The 16,154-nt window shown below is 36.5% G+C and overlaps 1 protein-coding gene across 4 annotated transcripts in view; it reads right to left on the reverse strand.

Moving 5' to 3' along the window:
* Positions 1-16,154, reverse strand: part of KCNIP4 (potassium voltage-gated channel interacting protein 4) — a 1,175,184-nt gene that overhangs the window by 473,164 nt on the left and 685,866 nt on the right. The window lies entirely within an intron of this gene.

The raw sequence follows: 16,154 nt of genomic DNA on the forward strand, positions 1-16,154 counted from the left end.
TATGTTGAGTGCCTCACTCAACAATCACATTAGCTGTGTTGGGGTGGAATGTGGAATGTAGCTTGTCATACTCCAGTTAAATACTTTGGCCACCAGGGAGTATCATTGGCACAAAGATGTTTCAAGCTCTGCACAATCTTAAACACTGTCTAGGGCAGTAGTTCTCAACATTTCCTAATAATGGGCTTTTTAGAAAACCAAATTAACACTTACATGGAAATGCAGAATGCCAACTATGAAAAAGAGGAAAAGTGGAGCTGCTTTGGTTGAGGAAGGTCTGAGGGCCCAGACAATGGGCCCACGCTGCTCTTCCAGGAAACAATTCTTTAAGAACCACAGGCAAATACTCATAGACCTATGAGGTGACTTTTTCCTAAGAGAAGGAGAGCAACCCAAATGTACTCCAATGACAGCACCTAGAAACTATGCTGCTAATAGTATAAAAGCCATAGATTTACTCTATCCAATGGGCCATGGTCAATTTTAATTACAGAAAGCAAGAATGTGTCACATACAAAAATTGCTTATATGCATGAAGAAATCCTAAGATCAAAATAGGATCTGATATTCTTTCTTACTTTCTCCATTAATAGATGCTTGCTGTTCCCTCATTCAATGTATCTTCATCCAGGGCCTTCTAGCAGATACCAATAATTTAAGGATAGATTATAGAAGAAAGCTTAAAATTATAAAAGTTCTATCCAATATTTTTTTCCTTAAAAATGAGAAATGGTTGCATGGAAAGAATCATGTTTACTCAGTCTATAGTACTAGTACTTCCCAGGAATATGGGAGAACCTGTGTTTTGAGAACCAGTAATTAATTTGAGAACCAGTGTTTTAATCTATTCATTTGATTTTAATGTATAAAATCCAAAGCATACAAGAGGTCCTTCTATGAACCACTAACCAAAGTTTGTTTGTTTGTTTCTTTCTTTCTTTGTTTTTCCCAAGCAGTGTCAGGTTATGGTCATACATTACAGACAGAATTTTTAGGCTGGAAGAATCATGGCATAACACTTCATCCTTGCTTTGATAGATCAGATGAATCTGAGACATTTTGATGAGTATCTGTTTTACTCTCATCTTTCCCAGTGGAATGGAGACAATCAGAGAAGGGGGGAAAAAAGCTGTTTCTTATCTAAATATTGAGTTTGCCATCTAGACAAAGTGCAAGCTTTTGGTAAGTCAGTCCATAAAACTGATTCATGCTCTGAGATGTTGAATTTCTGAAATGTGACATTACTCATGCAACTGTGATATTTATGATTCTGTGTTTTTAACACGTGATATTTATGATTCTGAGGGTGCCGGTATTTATAAATACTTCCTGGAAGCAACTATATGAACACTGTCCAAAGGGCTGACAGAGCCAAAAGGAGAGGCCTGGATGGGGACTTCCCATCTTTGGTCACCAGCGTATGGGGAGAAGGAAGGAGTCCACATGGTAGTGGTCTTGGCCTCATCATCACTGCATGGTGCTTTTGACCAGCATCTCTAGAAGGCTGGGATCAATAGGAGAAACAGAATCTTTCTGTAAATGAAGCAGCAGGTTGCTAAAAGATTCACAATGGAAGAAAATAGAACACCAACTATTGGTGAAAACAGGAAAGGAAAAGAGTTATCAAGTAGTTTGGCAGTAATTTATCAAGGCTGGGAAAGCAAATCATTAACAATCACCAAAAGCTCTTAGGATAGGGCAAGGCAAAGAGGTAAAACTATTAGAAGCACTCACAAAGTCTGCTTATGGTCTTTCTCCATCAGCAGCTCATATGTTTGTCTCATTTTGCTATTTTATTTAAAGAACAGTCATTACCTAGAAAAAAATTGCAGATCTGAAGAATACCTCTTCTTAGTCAAATAGCATTATTATTTGTGGTTACTGCATTACTGGCAATTTATCTTGAAGCCGTTAGCATCTAGTGGTCAGGCACATAGCCTCAAAGACAGACTGCTGGGCTCTATTCTCAACTAGGGATTTTTTGGACATTTTCCTTAACCTCTCTGGGCCATTGTTTCATCACCTATAATTCAGGATAATAACAGTGCCCACTGTCTATGTTGTTGGAAAGCTACTTCATGAAAAGCACTGAGAATAGCAGTTGGCATTTAATAACTATTATATAGAGTTAGCTATTATTATTTATTCATATATAAAAACAACACAAAATTATGATAACAACTAATATTTATCGAGTGCTTTTTAAGAGTCAGATATCATGCCGAGGATTCTGTATGCATGTATATCAGCATGGCAACCTATTCGGCAGAATTATTATTATCCCCACTTTACAGATCAAAAAACTGAGTGGGAAATGCCAGCCCTCTCACTCTTTATCATTACTCTTTACCACCTCTTAAATATGAATTCTGAAATCTTTTTTCCAGTACTTTCAAATATCTCCTTCATCTTATAGAGCACTTAAAGAAATGAATGTACTTCACTAAAAAAAAAAAAAAAAAAAAAAAAAAAAAAGTGGAAAGAAGATTAAAGGCAGACTATTCTTATTTAATTCAGCTCAACAATCCATACCTCTATAAGCCATGACACTGCTCTCTCTGTATTCTGCTTTAGTATCATTAGTTTACCAGGCAACTTGTACATATAAATATTTTTTCAGACCCTTCTTTTGTGCCATTAGGATGATGAAAAGCATGTATGCTAATGAAGTCCTGAGAGTCTCTGATTTTTCTTTAAAGTCAATTGTCAATTATCTGCAGGAGTCATTCTATGACTAAGAAATCTCACTTCTATATTTTCCTAATGGTATCATCTTTGTTTAAATGAAGCATTCTAGTGGCAACAGCCTTATGAATACCATAATCAGACTACAGTGTTTCCTTTCATTGCAGAGGACGACACAGGCAGATTCTTAAAGTGCTGCTTTGTTGTCAATACAGTTGCCACTATTTATTGCTACTCTTAATTATTAGTTAGAGTACATTGAAAGTTGAAAAGAGAAGAGTTTGGTCCCTCTGACTCCATCAGTGTCTCCTAAGTGCCCACCCACTACACCTCAAGGGCTCATCTAATGAGTACATTTATAGACCTAATTCCAGAGAAGTCCCCATCTGTTGTGGGTTGTTACTGATGGAAAGCATGTTGGGCGGAGGCAATATTGGGTAATGGAGAGGCTGCTGCTGAATGATCGCCCATAGAAAGGCTGACTTTCTTCCCATATTACCCTATCTCCATGAAAGCCATTTCTGTTCAAGCAGTCACTCGGGTCAAGAATCCTAGAGGCATCTTTAGACATGGATGCCTACTGGCATCATTGTATTCTGTGTCTACAGCAAGAAGGATAATTGACATTTCCCCAATCTTATATAAATTCTATCTTGACATATTTAAGATAAACAATGTAACATCTACTTCTATGCAAACTGCAGATCTCCTAAGCAGTACTACTCCTGACAGCCAAAGCTGCTACACATTGTCTCACTTTTCTCTTACTAAAACCTCAGGGGAGTGGATCACATGTTTCCATATTCTACAGGTATACCTCAAACATCCTTCTACTGTTGCACTTTCTACCCAGTGTGTTTGCATACATACATGCATGCATATGGGTGTGTATTTGCATGCATGTGGGTATGTGTGTGCTTCCATTTGACTGGAGCTCTTCATGGACAAGGTCCTATTCATATCTGAACCCCAAATGTGCAGCACAGTCTCTGTCCACATGGTCTGACAGGAGGACAGGATATATTCAATAAACTCTTGCAGAGTAAACACATGATGGGTAAAAAAGTAGACTAAGATTTTGCTTACAGGTCTCACATGACCTTAGAGAAATCATTTAATTTCTCTCTACTTAAATTAAATCTTTCATTAATTAAAAAAAAAAACAGAGTAATGTATACCCAGTGAAAAAGATGTTCATAAAAATCATACTAAAGAACATTGGTAGAAAACATCTATATGCTGTGAATCCCCATGGGTGAGAGACTAAAATATGTTGGACCCAATAAAGGAAAAACAAGGAAGAAAAAACTTCCCTTAAAGGACTTCTCAAGATGTGTACTTTTTGGAAACCATGTCTCCATTCACAATCAACAATTTAAGGAAGAGTTTAATATTCTGATCACAAAAAGAAGAATCTTTATCTCTCCCTTTGGAATATGACATTTAACAAATTAATTTAGAATCCTTTAAGACCAACATAGCTAAGAGGAAATTGAGAACACTTGTACTAATCACTTCCAACTTCAATGTAGAAGGTCATATATCTAAAAGGTTACTACAATGGAAAAATTCAATTACTAGGGACTCCTAATGGGCTTTACTTAAAATAGCACAGAACTATAATATCTTCAATTGTAATGAAAATCATCGTATTTCTTCAAATATAGGCATACATCACTTTATTGCACTCTACAGACATTGCATTTTTCATAAATTGAAGGTTTGTGGCTCTGTTTTTCAAAGATCGTTTGTTCACTTCATATCTCTGCATCACATTTTGGTAATTTTCACAGTATTTCCAACTTTTTTATTATTATTATATGTCTAATGGTTATCTGTGTTTAGTGATCCTTGATGTTACTACTATAATTGTTTTCGGCCCCCATGAACTGTGTCTATATAAGATGGTGAATTTAATTGATAAATGTTGTGTGTGCTCTGCTCCACTGAGGAGCCATTCCCTCATCTCTCACTGCCCCAGCCTCCCTGAGACATAACAGTATTGAAACTAATCCAGTTAAGTGGACCTGGGTGGATCAGTCAGTTAAATGTCTGAATCCTGGTTTTGGCTAAGGTCGTGATCTCATGGCTGTGAGATTGAGTCCTGCGTTGGGCTCTATGCTCAGCATGGAGTCAGCTTGAGATCCCCCCCCTGCTTCTCCCCTCTACTCATGCTCTCTCTCTCTCAAATAAGCAAAAAAATCAAAAAAAAAAAAAAAAAAAAAAAAAGGAATTAAACCTGCTAACCCTACAATGGCCTCTAAGTATTCAAGTGAAAGGAAGTCACATGTCTCTCACTGTAAATCAAAAGCTAGAAATGATTAAGCTTAATGAGGAGGCATTTTGGTAGCTGAGACAGGTAAAAGGCTGGACTTTTTGCACCAAACAGCCACACCATGAATGCAAAGGAAATGACTTGAAATAAATTTAAAGTGCTACTCCAGTGAACACACAAATGATAAGAAAGTGAAACAGCCTTATTGCTTAAATGGAGAAAGTTTGGGTGGTCTAGATAAAGTAAAATAGCCACAACATTCTCTCATGCCAAAGTCATATCCAGGGCAAGGCCCTGACTCTCAATTCTGTGAAGGCTGAGAGAGATGAGGAAGCTGTAGAAGAAAAGCTAGAAGCTAGCAGAGGTAGTTTCATGGGGTTTAAGGAAAGAAGACTTCTCCATAACATCAAAACTTAAGCTGAAGCAGCAAGTGTTGATAGAGAAGCTACAGCAAGTTCTCCAGAATTTCTAGCTAAGAACATTCATGAAGGGACTACACTAAACAACAGATTTTCAGTGTACATGAAACAGCCTTCTGTTGGAAAAAGATGCCATCTAGGACTTTCGTGGCTAGAGAGAAGTCCATGCCTGGTTTCATACCTTCAAAGGACAGGACAGGCTGATTCTCTTGTCAGGGGCTAATACTGTTGAATCCAATGCTCATTTACCATTCCAAAAATTCTAGGGCTCTTAAGAATTATGCTAAATCTATTCAGCTTGTGCTTTATAAATGGAACAACAAAGCCTAGATGACAGTAAATCTGTTTACAACATGGTTTACTGAACATTTTAAGACCACTGTTGAGGGTGCCTGGGTGGCTCAGTGGGTTAAGCCACTGCCTTCGGCTCAGGTCATGATCTCAGAGTCCTGGGATGGAGTCCTGCATCGGGCTCTCTGCTCAGCAGGGACCCTGCTTCCTCCTCTCTCTCTCTCGGCCTGCCTCTCTGCTTACTTGTGATCTCTGTCTGTCAAATAAATAAATAAAATCTTAAAAAAAAAAAAAAAGACCACTGTTGAGACCAACTTCTCAGAAAAACAGATTTCTTTCAAAATATAACTGCTCATGGACAGTGCACCTGGTCGCCCAAGAGCTCTGCTGGAGCTGGACATGAGGTTCATGAAGTTTTCATGCCTATGAACACAGCATCCCTTTTGTAGCCCAGGCATCAAGGAATCATTTTGAAATTAAAGTCTTATTATTTAAGATATCCATTTCATAAGGGCTATGGCTGCCATAGATAGTGATTCCTCTGATGGATCAGGCAAAGAAAACTGAAAACCTTCTGGAAAAGATAAACCATTCTGGATGCCATTCTGAACAGTCATGAGTCATGGAAAAAGCTCCAAATATCAACATTAACAGAAGTTTGGAAAAATTGATTCCAACCCTCACGGATGACTTTAAGGGGTTCCAGACTTCAGTGGAAGCATAGCTGCAGGTATGACAAAAATAGCAAGAAAACTCAAGTGGAGCCAAAAGATATAACTGAATGGTTTCCATCTCGTGATAGAACTTCACCAGATGTGGAGTTGCTTCTTTTGGATAAAGAAAGTAGTTTCTTGAGATGGAATATACTCCTCGTTAACATGCTGTGGAAACCACTGAAATGACAACAAAGGACTTAGAATATTACATAAATGGAGTTGATAAAGAAAAGGCAGGGTTTGAGAGGATTGCCTCCAATTTTGAAAGAAGTTCTACTGCAGATAAGATGGTGTCAAACAGCATCACATGCTACAGGGAACGTGTTCATGAAAGGAAGAATTGATGGAGGTGGCAAACTTCATTGTTGTCTTATTGTAAGAAGTTGCTACAGGCCCCCTGTCCTGCGCCAGCCTGCAGCAGCCACCATCCTGATCAGTCAGCAGCCATCAATATCAAGGCAAGACCCTTCACCAGCAAAAAGATTGTGACTTGGTTAAAGGCTCATATGATGTTTAGTATATTTTAGCAATATGGTATTTTTAAATTAAGGTATGTCTATTGTTTTTAAGTCATAATAATATTTCACATTGAATAGACTATATAACGTGAACTTAACTTCTAATGCACTGGGAAACCAAAAAATTCATTCTACTCACTTTATTGTGGTATCTGCTTTATTGCAGTGGCCTGGGACTAAACCCCTATCTCCAAGGTATGCCAGAACTGGGAGTGATTTGGTAAGTACATATATCCTCTGTAAGCACAAGTTCTTGACATCTGCAGAATGTAGAGACCAAAGTCCTAATATTTATATATTGCAACAAGAGGTCTAAATTTTTTGACCCAAACAAATTCACTCAGCTGATGTTTCTACACTGGATGTCCTTTTTCTGTTCTATTTCTAGAAAAGAGGGAGAGGATCTTGCTTCAAAATCACTATAAACATTGTTAATTTAATTTGTTCCCGCCCTTAACAAATGAGTTTTGAAAGAACTTTATAAAAAGGGAATGTGACAGGGACGCCTGGGTGGCTCAGGCAGTTAAGCACCTGTCTTCGGCTCAGGTCATGATCCCAGGATCCTGGGAATGAGTCCCACATTGGGCTTCTTGCTCAGTAGGGAGCCTGCTTCTCTCTCTGCCTGCTTCTCCCCCTGTTTGTGTGCTCTCTTCCCCTCTCTTTCTGACAAATAAATAAAATCTTAAAAAAAAAAGTGAATTTGACGATATAGATTCATAGAATGACAAAATTTAAAAGAAACCGATCATTGAATCCCATTATACTCAAACCTGGGGCAATTTCTGAAAGAGAACTAATCTGGGTCCTGCTGTTCATATTCGAATCCTGTGGGTCTAGAAAAATGAAGCCCAAGATCTAGTATGTTTAATAGAAACACATTGATTTTGATATGCTGACTCATGAATCTATATTTCATCCATGCAATTCTAAGTGAGATTTTTCACTTTATATATGAAAACATTTATTATCTTGAGAGGAAAAATGATTTTCCAGAACCTTTGGACTCTCACAGCTGACTCATGACAAAGCCACGGTCATTATCAAAACCTCTAACTTTTGGTCCAGTGGTCCTCATATTATGAGACACTGCAACCTAGAAGGTCACACACCTGGACATCCATGTTGAACATATAATTTCAGCCCACACTGAAGGCCACTGACCACGTTAGATCACAGTGATAGACAGATATATAAATCAGAAAACCTGAACTCACAGAATTCAGCCTCATGGGGCAGAATGACCAAACGGACATTCAGCTCATGCAAGTGTTACTTCCAGTTATGACACCTGTTAAAACAACTCTCATTTATTAATAATCTGAGCGCAGGCAGGTCCAAACGAAACACAAGTGTCCCTGTAATCCTCTCAAAAATCCTACCAGAAGTCGCCGTTGCTATTTGCATTTTATAAATAAAAGGGGCTTTGAGCAGGCAACATTAACACAACTTGATATATAATACGTGATTGGAACAGGATTCCAACTTTGTTCTGTCACTTTGTCTTCTCCCTTCCTGATATGAGAAAAGAAGCTAATTTGGGGTTGGGCATTTTTATGAACCCTGTAGAATGCTGGGTGCTTATACCTGTTCTTCATGCATAGGGTGAGGGGCTAGGGGAGTAGGAGGCAGGAAGCACGACTTTATGACTGCTGGCCTTCCCTTGTCATAAGTGGTGCCACTATATGAAACCTAACTGGAGTGACACAACACCTCAGGAAAATAGTAATCACTATTAACAACATACTGCCACCCTCCACCATCATCCTCAGGAAGCAGGGAGGTATTAGCATAACTACTTCCCAACTGTCCCAGTGACAGCTGGGTCCTTTATTTAGACTCCTTAGCTCTTCTGGACACCAACAATGAAGATAGGGTAAGGAATATACAAGACCGTGATATCCTATCCTATCCAAAAAAATTTGTCCAAGTTGCAATTACCAAACAAAAAGAAGATGCCATTTATAATGAACAAATATTGGTTAGGTCTTTATAGTAGCCTAACAATCCCATGAGTGAGAAAGATTTTTTTTTTCCTATCCATTGACTGTAAGAGATGTTTATGTTTCTTCAAATATTATCTCAAATGAGAACAAATCAGACCTGAAAGAACTAGGAGCACAGAACAGAGGCTGGGAACTGAACGTGCTTCAGTTTGATGGCCTTGGGGAAGAGTCTGATTATAAGGAGCTTCCCTCCTCCCTCTGCTCCATTTCAGTAACTGCTCTGGGAGATTTTATGATCTGGAGCCACACAGACCTGGACCCCAGTCCTTAGTAGGCATGTGCATGTCTCTAAAACCTAGAATAGGATTATGGCAAGGGTTAAATAAAATATAATGTGCTTGGTATGCATTTACTTCCCAGAAGTCAGTAGTATTCTTTTCATTATTATGTTATAATAATTATGTATCAGAGAGCATTAACTATAGCATATGAAAATACTTTTATATTAATATGCAATTTAAGATTTTAAATATAAAATGTACAAGTGTTTTTTTAAAAAATAAATAGTATTTCTTAAGCAAATGTAAAATTGATTGCATACATCAACAGTAACTTGGGTCATGAAAGCATATATTTCAAATAAGTCAAGATAAATAAACAGGAAATAGGATCTATAATTCCTTTACTGGGTATCAAGCACAGATCAATTCTACACGCATTTACTCATGTAATCCTCTTAATAATCTTAAGAGGTAGGTATATTACTCTAACCTGATTTTACAGATGTGAACACTGAGGCACAGAGGACCTAAATTCTTGAGAGTCTACACTCACTGTTATTCTTTTGCACCATCATTCCAAACAACAACTCTGTCTGTTGCATTGGGGATCTTTAAAATATTTTTGGCCATTGTCATCAGATACTTATGAACTAGAAATCCTGTAAACATGAGACGAAGTGGAAAAAATCCTTAGGCATTTTACAAAAGTTAAAAGGTTTGTTAAAAATTCTTTTTTTTTTTTTTTTTTTTTTTTCAGGCATGTGGGTGGCACGGGTCTGACTCTTGGTTTCAGCTCAAGTCATGATCTCAGGGTTGTGGGATTGAGCCAGGGATCAAGCCCCACATTGAGCTCCACATTGAGCTCAATGTTCAGTGTGAAGTCTGCTTAAGATTTTCTCTCCCTGCCCCTCATTTTACAGATGAGAAAACTGAGACACAAGAGTATTCAACAACTCGCCTAAGGTCACAAAGCTAGGAAGTGGCCCCACTGGGGCTGTAATCGTGTGGACTGAGGTCAGAGCCTGTATACTCGGACACTATAGGAAACTGGTTTAGTAGGAGTTAAATCAAGTCTTTTCCTGCACTTCCTTCACCTTTAATTCTAAAAGCCTTCAACAAAAGGCAATGGGATGTTAAGATTTCCTTTGTTAAATAAAATCATGCTGGCTGCTGGTGATCAAAGTTCTCCCTTCTCTCCTTCTTCTTTAAATGTTCAATGTAATTTATGCAAAAATTTTAGCCATAAGCTATGTATATAGCAAGGTCATATTTAGATGAGTCCATTTCAATAGTTATTAAATAATCTTTGCCAGGAAAAATAATAGGTGCCAAATTTATAATTATGAGTAGGTTTCGGCGACCATACTTAAGAAGATTATAGTTTGCTAACTCTGTGGAGAGCTAGGGAACACAATAAAGCACCAAACATAGTCTTGCCGGACTAAATGCTTCCTAATCTTATTATTAGAAGGTACATGAATAACTCATGTCCTTCAGACCAGATTTCCTCTCATTTGATCCTAAGATGGTAAGAGTGAGTATAGTGCCATGGGTTAGAAGCTCTTTCACTTTACCTTGGACAATATGTTTCATCGATTTTATTTAATATGGCAAACACTGCTAGTTTTCCTTCTTGATATCCACCCTGTCTCCTTCATTTCTAATAGAAGCCTGATTTTATTCAGGATGACAGTGGTCTAGGTATAAACCTCAACTTTCCAGACTCCCTAATAACCAGAAATAGTTTTATGATATAGTTGTGGCCGAAGGAGGCTGTTAGGGACATGTTGGAATATTTATTTATTATTTTATTCACTCATTTCTTTCAATGTAGGTGTAACCTGTTCCTTCATTATTTCTCTTCCTTTCTGTCTAGAACATAGACATAAGGTTGCAGCTGGAGCAACCATGTGGATACTATGGGTAATAAGTGTGAGTGACAAAAGCCCTATGCTAAGTACCATGGATAAAGATACAACTTGATCAAGCCTTCAGCCTTATTAGTGAGAGGGAAAAAAAGAAAAGAAAAGAAAAGAAAAAGTTGCATGTGAGTAAGCAACTACAGTTAGATTTCAGTTTCATAGTTCCTCATCCAATGTTCAACTGATGGATGATAGGAAATCAGTTCTAGACTCAGAGAAAAGACCTATAGAGAGGTACATTTCAGGATCTTCTGATGAAATGGCCAGATTTTTAACTCAGCAGCCTAAAATGAAAGCCACTAATAAATAAGGTCTTCTCAGCCACACAGGTGATGCAATCAGCATGTTAGTATCTCACTCTGAAATATTTAGACAGTCCAGGGTGGAAAGGGAGAGACTGAAACAAATAATAATAGGGATTCAGGGGAAACATTTTAGTATAGGGACCAGAGGAAAATAAATTTTAAAAATACATTTGATAGCTTCAGGTAAAATGTTTAAAAAGGTCACAAAAAAGGGAACAGAAACAAGTAGTCATTGTAGAAGACAAAAAGAGTAACAGTAAACTGGGAAATTTTAAAATGTGTTAGCAGACATAAAAAGAAATTCATTGAGGATGACAGAAAATAAATTAGAGGGAGAAATATGGGGAAGAAAGAAGTGGTGAAAATAGGAGAAAAACATTTAGAAAATTTCAGGATCAACTCAGAAGACCCAATAGCTTACTAATAGAGGTCACAGAAAGAAAAAGCAGACTCAATGGCAGAGAAATACATTTCTAAACAAAGCAAAATTACCTGAATTTAAGGATTAGGCTTTCAGATTGTAAAGGCCTACTGAAGGCATAAAACAAGTGAAGGGCAAGAAACCACCCTGAGGCACATGATTTGGAATTTCAGAACACTGGGGAAAAGATTAAATGCTAACAGCTTCCTGAAGAGAAAAAAGAAACTGTTTAGATGAAAAGAATGTTAAAGGACCTGCTCCTTCTTTTCCTTCCCTCCTTCCTTCTCTCCTCTTTTTTTTTTTTTTTTAACTCAAAGATTGGAAATAAAATAAAATAAAATAAAGCTTTAAAATTCTGAGGGAAACTGTTCTTCAACTTAGAATTCCAACATAAATAGAGGTTGCATGTGATGACAATTTTTTTTTTTTTAATTTGAGAATGAAACTTTTCTTTAACAAATATCCTCTTGGACACATTGGTGGCTCAGCCATTAAGTGTGTGCCTGCAGCTCAGGTCAGGATCCCAGAGTCCTGGGATAGAGACCCACATCAGGCTCCCTGCTGGGTGGGAAGCCTGCTTCTCCCTCTCCCATTACCTCTGCTTGTGTTCCCTCTCTCTCAGTCTCTCTCTCTCTCTCTCTCTGTGTCAAATAAATAGATAATTTTTTTAATTGCTTCTTTATTTCTTAGGAAGAAATGGGAGACATACTCTATTAACTGGAGGGAGGAGCTAATAAGAAGTGGACATGGGATGTAACCTAAGAGAAAGGCAAAGGAAATCTAAGTGAGTCTTGGGTGGAGGGTTGGGAATAAACTGTAAATTGGAACAAGATAAGAGGGTCAAGGAGGGATATCCCAAGGGAGAAAATGACTTAGGGTATTTTAGTATATGTCTATTTGTACAAAGAAGAAAACCATAGTTTGAGATCGAGAATTGGAAGTCATACATGCATAGAAAAGTTAGCTAACTAAAAACAAAATGCCATTATCAACTCCAAGGAAAACAAGAAAGTAAAGCTCATTGTACACTCTCTTGAAGAGCTTTGAACAATGCTTAATGAAAACATTTGGAAAATGGAGGAGGGGTCTTGGGTATAGAATAAGGTATGTTTTAAGAAAGTGCAATCTTCATCTTCCATAGAAGTAAGACAACAAGTAATATTTGAAATTGAAAGGTGAAGAAATATAAGTAAGAACAAATTTATTATAAAAGTCCATAGTAGAAGAAACAGACCAAAGTTTCCAAGAAATTGCATCTGGGGAACAGAATCCAGAAATAGAGTATTTCCAGTGGCTGTTCTTGATTTTTCATTTTTTTTTATGTTTTTCTGTTATGATGGAAGGTCACAAGCTTTGAGATACAATGTTAATTTAGTTTAGTTTATGTACTATTGTGATGAAAGTGGATATGAAATAAAAATATTTGAATTTGCCTTTAGAGAAATGTGATCATTTGGTATTGACCTTACTTTATCATACATAATTTTTTAAAAAACAACATACATATTAGCTATTTTTTCTATCTTACATTACTATGGATATACAGAGCATATTTTCTACACCTTTGTCAAGTTATTCCTCTTCTAATATTTTAAGCCAGGTCCTTTTATAATCTTGGTTCTGTGACTTTCATTTATTCACTCATTCAGTCATTCTTTCTCAAATATTTATTCAGCCAGCACCCATCTAGGCACTGGGGATATAGCACTGAACACAACAGACTCTCATAATAGTCACTCTCTGCTGACATCAAGGTTTTATTGTGGGAGTGTTGAGACAAAGTCATGTAATCTATTTGAATTTTGGATTCCTAATCTGTAAAATAGGCATAATTTTACCTACCCATTATTCTAAGATGAATTTTGAGAATGTGTCCAGATTAAAACTTTTCTATTCTAAAGAAAGCATCTCACAAAGCAGTACTTTAATATTCAAAGTGTCAAGTTTATAATTATTTCTAGCACTTACAAACTGAGCTATTGGGGATAAGACCATCAACAGCACAAAATGACCACCACATTTCTCTTTAGTGCTAATAGGCAGATTTCCCAATTCTGCATCTAGTCACTCAGTTTTGTCTAAATATTGATGTTGTTATTTGTAGTATATCCAGTCCATATTCGTTCCATTCTTTTTCTCTACTTATGAAAAAAACAATCTAATAAAACTATTCAAAATCAAAATGCACTCAACTGCATATAATGCAAAAGAATGATTCTGCTGAACACAGCAGCTATAAAATGTACCCCAATTCCCTGCCCATCAGCTTGAATTCTGAGACTATTTTGTAAATATGCAGAGATAAGCCTTTTTTTATATTTATTGGAAGGTCAAAAGTTTTGGAAGTGGGGATATATAAGTCAGACAAGAATATATTATCATATATTTATTAAGCAATTTATTGGAAAGAGAAACATGCCAGGCACATTGCAAAGTACATGGCAAGCACTTGTAACTTCTACCATCCTGGTTTATGGCACTATCACTTCTTAGCTTGTCAGCCACAAAAGCCTCCAGGCTGTTTTTTACTGCTTCTGCTTTGCCTCCTACTCCATGAAGACATCAGCTAAAGTAACTCATTGAAAATATGAGCCATACTATAACACTCCTCTGCCCCAAACCTCCATTGTCTTCCCCAAAAGTGGAAGTTCCCTGCAATAATCTAGAAAAAGAATTTGTTGAATGCAAGAATCAATCAATCAATCAATCAATCAATCACAAATCACCTGTGAAACTTGGGTCATATATACAACTGGATACTTACTCTCAGTGATTTTTTAGGTGTTAAAATCAGCAACAAACAAACAAACAAAAAACAAAACATATAGAAAATAATTCAGTCTTGGATCCAGGACAAAGAGTGTGAATAAGGACTTTCTGAGAAATTAGAAAAAAGAAGTTCATGTAGGCCATAGTGGTTTGGATTACTTGTATAGCAGACACACACAGGATTGAATTAAGATACTGACTTGATGTGTCAAATTTAGAAGTGACAGGCCCATCTTGAAGGTGGTAGACAAACTTGAGCTCAAGTAAACTCTTATCTGGCATCCAATAAATTGCAACTTGATTAAGTGGTATTTTTGCACATATATAATACAAATCCAATTAATATTCTCATTAGTCTTTCAGACCCTGAATTCAATTGCAATTCAACAAGAAGAGATTAAATTATACATGGCATCAGGAGAGTATTGGTTCTATTTTTATTGCATTCTAATTATTTGAAAATTGGTAATCTGTGTACATACGACAACCTCCCAATGACATGAATATTGGATTAAATGAAACTGCCTGGCATTGACAACTAACTGAGTTGATTTCATCTAATGAGATAGAGATGTGGAAAACACCTATGGGCCTTCCATCACAGGCTGCAATTCTTCTACAGATTTCTTGGCAAAGAAAGAAGGAAAACATACTCTATAAAAGAGTGGTTTTCGAGCCACATTTGCTTCTTTTACCAGCAAACTTTCAGGTCTAGATCACCGCCTTGTGTTTGTTGGCTGACTTCTGAAAAGGACTGATTGGTTCTCAGGTACCAGAATATTATCACCAAAAAATATAAGACAATTCGTTTAAATATACATATATATATATACATACATATATATATATATGTGTGTGTGTGTGTGTGTGTGTGTGTATACACACACACACATATATATATATATATATATATATTTAAAATACATACATGCATATGATATATATATCAGGGAAGTTTTCCTAAGTAAAGGACATTATCAGTTCAAGTAAAACTTAGAATAATGTGTCTGAAATTTCAGTTGTTCACAATCACCTCTGATATCTTTACCAAAAGCCATAATTCATTTATGCTATTGTTATATTTCTTAAATTACTTCATTTGATTTATACTTAAATACATTTTTTAAATACACTATTTTTAAAGGGGATATTTTATCACTACTAAATTGCAAATAAGTATCACTAGCCATAAAGAGGTAACTATAAATATAAACACAATGAAACAACATTGTTTTGAAGTTTGGGGGCTGAACTCAGAATTGTTATCTCTTTTCAAAGAAGAGAAACAAAGAATTATTTTTGATGTATTCAAGACTTCCACCAAAAGGAGACCATTTCATATCTATAATCAAAGGGTTGAACTAGGATTAGGAAAGGTATAGATATCTCCCTACTAATACTATATTAATAATGATTATCCATATATCACCAAAAAGTATCTTGCGCCATCATGATCCTTTCATTAGACTTTGAGAAACCATGATTTAGAGCAACAACTTTCATTTTCTGTTTAACTATAACCCACTGTTTGTATGTTCATACATCAGGATAACACACAGATGCCGATACATAAATACACACATAACTGAAACAAAAGTTTTGTGAAACA

This window comes from Mustela nigripes, chromosome 1 (genome assembly GCF_022355385.1).
Source record: "Mustela nigripes isolate SB6536 chromosome 1, MUSNIG.SB6536, whole genome shotgun sequence".
NCBI classification, from domain to species: domain Eukaryota; kingdom Metazoa; phylum Chordata; class Mammalia; order Carnivora; family Mustelidae; genus Mustela; species Mustela nigripes.